This window comes from Takifugu flavidus, chromosome 7 (assembly GCF_003711565.1).
Source record: "Takifugu flavidus isolate HTHZ2018 chromosome 7, ASM371156v2, whole genome shotgun sequence".
In the NCBI taxonomy this organism is placed as follows: Eukaryota; Metazoa; Chordata; class Actinopteri; order Tetraodontiformes; family Tetraodontidae; genus Takifugu; species Takifugu flavidus.
In genome coordinates, this window is record NC_079526.1 from 5,852,235 (window position 1) to 5,858,308 (window position 6,074).

The following is a 6,074-nucleotide window of genomic DNA, read 5'->3' on the forward strand; positions in this document are numbered from 1 at the left end:
GGGATGCTCAAGGCTGTTAGCTTTGGCACCACAGAGCAGAGAAAGGAAAAGAGAGTGGAAGCACGAGGAGGGAATGTGGGAGGGTGTATTTGTGAACCGAGGAAAAACAAAGACATATCTACAGAAACGAGGTTACAACAGTTTGTATACACAGATATTGAAAAACAACAAACTGGATAAAGGAAATGCTGGGCCGCTGGTTTTCTTTGGGTGGGGGGGGTTATTTTATTGTTATCTCTACTCTCAGACGCAGCAGAATGAAAACAAGCTTTCCTCCTTAATATTAATCAACATGCAAACCGGTGCGGACGCCTTTTCCCCCTCCACCATTCTTATTTTTAAATCGTCCTTCATTTACAGTTCTGCCCCCCCACCCCCATCCCCACCCCCCTTTCTCTTTCCGCTTCTCCAGCTCTGCCTGTCACTGTGCGCCGTGTGTAGGCAGCATTGTGATAGGAATAGATGTTCCCCCCTAAGCGAGACCTGCAAGTGCCATTTGAAAAAAGAAAAAAAAAGAATCTGCTTAATGGAGAACAGTAGGTAAGGAGTGGGCAGCTCCTACTTTTTCGCTCTTCTCTTCTCTCTCTCCTCTGCTCCCACTGTCTGTCATTCGCTCCACATCTCTGTCTTCTGCTCTCTGCCTCCCTCTTTCCTCATTTTGCTCCCCTCGACGTGCCCTCGCTTTACACCCCCCCCCCCCCCCCCGTCTCTGACTTCAGCTTCCTCCTCTTCAGCTCGTCTTCCTCCTCTCCAAATGTTTCTCTCTGTGGTGGCACCCCCCTCCATTCCTTATCTTCCCACCACCTCTTCTTCACCTGCCACACTCTCTCTCTCTCTCTCTCTCTCTCTGGCCTCTCTCTCCCTCCGTGTATCTGTGTGTGCCTATCTCGCACTCTCCACCCCCTCTCTTTGCTATATTTTTCTTTCACTTTTCTTTCTTTTATCTGGGCGCACATTCCTCTCCTCCCACACTTGAAATTCTCACTAAATGATTCCAAGTGTCTGGCCCCGTGCCTCCCTGAGCAGGCAGCACAGCCACCACAAGCACACACACACAAACACACACACACATGCACGCAGCTACACCCACGGTGAGATGATGCACACAATCGGGCAGAAATATTCCAAGTAATAAGGAAGAAGGGGGACAGCGAGGAAGATGAAAGACGCACCGAGAGGAGGAGGAGTGCTCTTCATCCCGCTCGTTTATTTTTATAAATCCGCTCATTCTCCATTCATCTCGATAGCAACGATAGGCAGCATCTCCTGATGCTGCGTCCCAGATAAGTGAGCCGGTCCTCTGAAAGCGTTACGTCATGCACAGAGAATGACGCTGGTGGAGAACATGTGCTAAATCGTATTTGCTGTGAGAGGGCCGCCTCTATGCAGTCAGCATAATAAAAAAATAGCCAAACAAGACGGAGAAACATTTTAAACAGAAGCTGTAGGAGTGTGTCCACCTGTTAGGTGCTGGAAACAGACAAAGAACCAGTACCAGGCAGCCAAAGCAAACAGCTGTGACTTGGGCCCAGTGTTTGTTGTCAGTCCTTCTGTATCTGCCTAATGTCTCTTGTGAATATAAACTTAAACGTAATCTTTATTGGTGTATATTACTGCTGTCAAAGATGTAAAGGTTTAATCAGATTAATCACAGGGCTGCTGTGGATTCATTTAGACTCGTCGAGATTAATACCTACTCATTATTATGTTTCAGTTTGTTGAGGCATAAGACTCGTTAAAGAAGGCGCTTATCACGTGTTTTATTTAAATAAACAGGGCTCGGGCTATTTCATCCAGAGGCCAATGTGTTGCTCAGAGTTGTCCAGTAGATTCAATTTGGTCCTCAGACAAACTGTATTGGAGAACCCGCCCTTGCAGTGAATCGTGCACGGGCTGCACACACATAAATTGCATTAAAACGGCCTTTTGACAGCCTTTTTATGAGTCGCATCACCGCGGGCTCCTACTGCATTTTCAACTCTACCCTGAAGTACAGGATCAGTCCTCTAAAATGTGTTGCTAAAAGCTCCGCTTGCTCCTCTGCTCCAGCCATGCAAATGCTAAGGTATGACTAATAAATAGAAAAAGTACTGTGCAGAAAAATGGGGCTTTACTCTATGTTGCAGCTGTTATTTGCTTTTAATCTAGAGGAAACTGCATTAGCATTGAGGTCAACAGCTAGTTTCGGTGGGCCTAGGCTGTGTTAGCTAACGACAACCAGGTGAACAACTGAATTAGTCACTTCATGCAGGCAGATCCTGCTAGCCATCGCTAACATGTCACTGCGACACCAGCAAAGACGCCATTTAGAAGCAGGAAACCGTAAGGGGGGAGGTGGGGGGGTGGGGGGGTGATGGTGTGTTTCCAACTTCATGGTCTAAAATTGTACCTAGTGTATCATTAAACCTGTAACTGCTCCATCTACAGAGAGCAGCAGGAAGGACGAGTTGTTCTGTTGTAACATGGCAACAGCTTCCTCCGAGTCGAGCAAAAGCTGCTAGAGTGTGATACACTTTCGTGGCCATTTATAAGAGTCAGCTAATGGCAAATAAAACGGAACCAGGTGGGTGGGTTGGAAAGGTGGATGTGTTTGCGAACGATGGTGAATTTGAACTTATTTTGCTATCAATTCTTTTCCCCGGCTTGCATCACACCGATTCCCTCCAGAACGCCGCTTTTGTTGCATGTTTCTGTATTCTTTGAGGCATCAATAATTCAGGCATGAAGTCGGGGATGAATTATTCACACGCTGATGTAAGTTATAAACACGCTGTGCCCCCGTTCTGGGCCCCTACCCTACTTTTGAATGCACTTAAAGCTAAGAGAGGCCCACAAAGTCAGCTCATATTTAAGCCGTCCTCCCACCCTCGTCCTTCTCCCGACTCGATTCCAACCTCTCCGTGTTTGCCTCCCTGTCAGCCGTCCTGTTTCCACTCTTCACACACGTTCGGCTCCCCTTTCAGTCTTTCTTGTCACCTAGATTACATGCATGTAGAGCGAGGCGCTTCTGTTTGAAAGAGACAACACAGGGACAAGGATAAGTAGTGGTGGCTGAAAAGGGGATTTTGCCGCCGATCCTCTCAGCTCACAATGCAAGCCAACAATCCTACAAACTAATCCCATCGCCGCGGAAAACTCGAGGTGTAAAAACATTGGGGGGAGCCAGGCAGGAAGGCACGCAGGCAGCAGCAGCAACACAAAACAAATCTGTCAACTCACTTCATCTCTCTCCTTTTCCCCCGAGTTTATTGCTCACGCCGTTCCTTCGCTCTTTTCCTTTCTCTGCTCCTCATTGAGACAGTTGCCAGTCTGAGTCAGGCTCGTACTGTATTATTTAGCCTCTGGCTCTATTTAGACACACACTGCCTCCTTAACAACTGTTCACATTAATCATTTGATTCAGCATGACGCTAATTAGGATTCGTCAATACAGTTAATCTGCTCGTCCTGCCCTCCTGCGGATTGGAATATCTGGGATTTTGTTGACATGGCAGGACCTGCAGCGTCCCGAGGATCAGGGCCAGCTGATGTGGAGCGGCGAGGACAGATCCAGGGTCCGATCACATAACGGGACAGGCGACGCGGGCTCGACATCAGATTTGACGGCTTTAGAATATGAACGTTCTGAGCATGAACGGGCCCGTTTTTCCAGGTTCTTCTGCCCACGACGTTGCTCTACTAGAAGAGTCGCAGACACTGTTCAAGTATTTTCTGTTTTTTTTTTGTTTTTTTAAGGAAAACCCATTGTAAATGATCCATTCTTAGAGGAACCAGTCCGGTGAGATGTCATTTGTTCCAAATCAATCTTACATTCTGGTGAAGGCTACAGACATTTCTTCATTTACCAGCCAAATGAGAAAAACATCTGTCCCGACATTGGAGCAGATAAAGCTGCGCGTAAACTCGGACGTCTGTCCAACAGGCTCTTCGTACGCTACCTTAATAACTCAGCGGGCCTACTTTTCTGTTTAGGCTAGAATTTCAATGTCTGCCATTAATTTGCGTTCTATTTACGTTCTAATTTATGTTCTTTTCTCACGTGATCTCAGGGAATCAGGCAAATTTATTTGCACAAGAACATGTGTGTCGTCCTCTTTATTGCTCCACACAAAGCAAATACTGCGTAAGATAAATGGCTTTAGAGCGCTGCGGCAATAAACAGAAGGGCAGCGTTTACATTTCCAGTCCATGCTGGGACCAGCTGAAGGTAAATAACAAAACGGTGTTATGTTGTGCTGATGATGAGGTGGTTTATGTTTGATATTAGGGCCGACATTTCAAAGAGGACTGTTTCCTGAGCGTGTCCTGGAGCTCTATGCTGGTTGGCATGGAAGTGGACCCAGAGTTCCTCTAGTCACCATCTGGAGCGTTACCTCCTTCGTCAGGGTCCAGCAGTATGAAAGCAGCCTGCAGCAGAAAGGTCCTGATCTCCCAGATCAACAGCTGCTTCAACAAGGTGCCTTCCTGCGGGTCCATGAATCAGGGCTCAGTTTCACTTTAACTTGAAAGTGTGGCGCCGGAGCACGGATGAACAAATGAGTTGATAACTGTATAAACGAGTTCACGCGGAGCTGCTGAAATGTGAGAGCTTCTGTCCGCGTGTCTTTGTGTCTTTGTCCTTCAGAGGAGCGGTTTGGAGCTGGCTCCATCCGCAGACGCACACATCTCCAGGGAGTGGGCCGAGGTGTGACGGAGCCAGACATTAAACAGAAGCTGGGCCAGGTTAGAGGGGCCAGGCGTGGGAGACGGGAGAGAGCGTGTGGGATAGAGCCCTGTGTAGGCACCAACTTAACCCCCTCCCCCTCATCTCCGGTCCTATCTGCTCACCCACGCGCTCCTCTCCATCCCCACTCCCCCTCGCGCCTCTATTTTCTCTTCCATTGTATTCTGCAGCCCTCTGCCCACACTGCAAGCTCCACGCCCAGACGGAGCACAAGAGCCTGCGTGTTTTGCTCAGAAGTGACAGACAAGAATTTCGCCGCGGTTCTCCCGCCGACTGGCGGCGTTTCCATTCCTCGCTCGGGACGACTCGGGGCGCTCCGTGCAGCTCCAAACAAACATGGGCCAACATATACAGAGGGCGGGGAGCTAATCAGTCCCATACCGGCGTTTCAGTCAACACACGGTCAGACGTGAGCAGACGAAGGCCTGTCCACGTCACGCTAGCATGACAGGAGGACGGAACTGGAGAGACCGGTTTAAAAACACCTAAAGGACTCAATACTTACAAAAGATAGGGGAAACATGGAGGATGGTAGAGCTAAAGTGACATTTATACATGTTTTAGAGGTCTGGGTTGTATTAAAGTACTAATAAACTGTACTTGTGGAAGCAGGAGTGGTTGTATTGACGCTAAGCTGATTAACAGAATAGAAGCTGCAATAAAACGTGTCCACTGACGACCCGTTTGAAGTGTATTTGCGAGGCGAGATCGCGTTTCTGTCCTGCAGCGGAACCCCGGCGCGTCCATCAGCGAGGACAGAGGAAATTAAAAAGGGCAAAGTCTTTACACGTGGGTAATTGTCTATCGTTCCAGGCGGTGGAAAAGAGGAAAACAAGTGCCTGTGTGAAAAGCACAGCAGGACGAGGTTAAAAACAGATGAAACCGAATGAAACTTTAATACCCTCCTGCTCCGCTGACGGACTCTTTCCCCCCAGAAGGCTTTAAATCTGGTCTTCTTTCCTCCCTCTCTGTGAGCTGCGGATCCGTTTAAAGCCGCTCTGAAGTGAAGGTCATGCAGAAAGTGCTTGCGCCATGAGTTAAAGGCCTGTGGTTGGTGTGGTCAGCAGTTACGCCTCCTCATCCAAACCAAACACAAAGGCCAGCGAGCGCTCTTCACAGACGGGGACAGTACCTCTCTTCTTTTGCTGCGCCGCCGCTTTTTCAACGCAACCTTCACCTCAAAAGCGCTTTGTTCAGGTCTGCTCTCCGCTTTCACTCCTCCCGTCACACGGTCTTCTCAAGTCCTTCATGTGAGCGCCCAGGAACACAGTTTAATTTGAACCCTATGAGACTTCAGATCAGCGTGTGAGCGGGACGTGATCTTGTTTGTGGTACCGCTTATTCTTATCAG

At 48.5% G+C, this 6,074-nt stretch overlaps 1 long non-coding RNA gene across 1 annotated transcript; it reads left to right on the forward strand.

Moving 5' to 3' along the window:
- Positions 1-2,420: 2,420 nt before the first annotated feature.
- LOC130529208 (uncharacterized) lies at positions 2,421-5,399 on the forward strand. The gene is made up of 2 exons (XR_008951508.1): positions 2,421-4,456; positions 4,625-5,399. It is a non-coding gene; the product is annotated as an uncharacterized LOC130529208 (long non-coding RNA).
- The last annotated feature ends 675 nt before the right edge of the window (positions 5,400-6,074 follow it).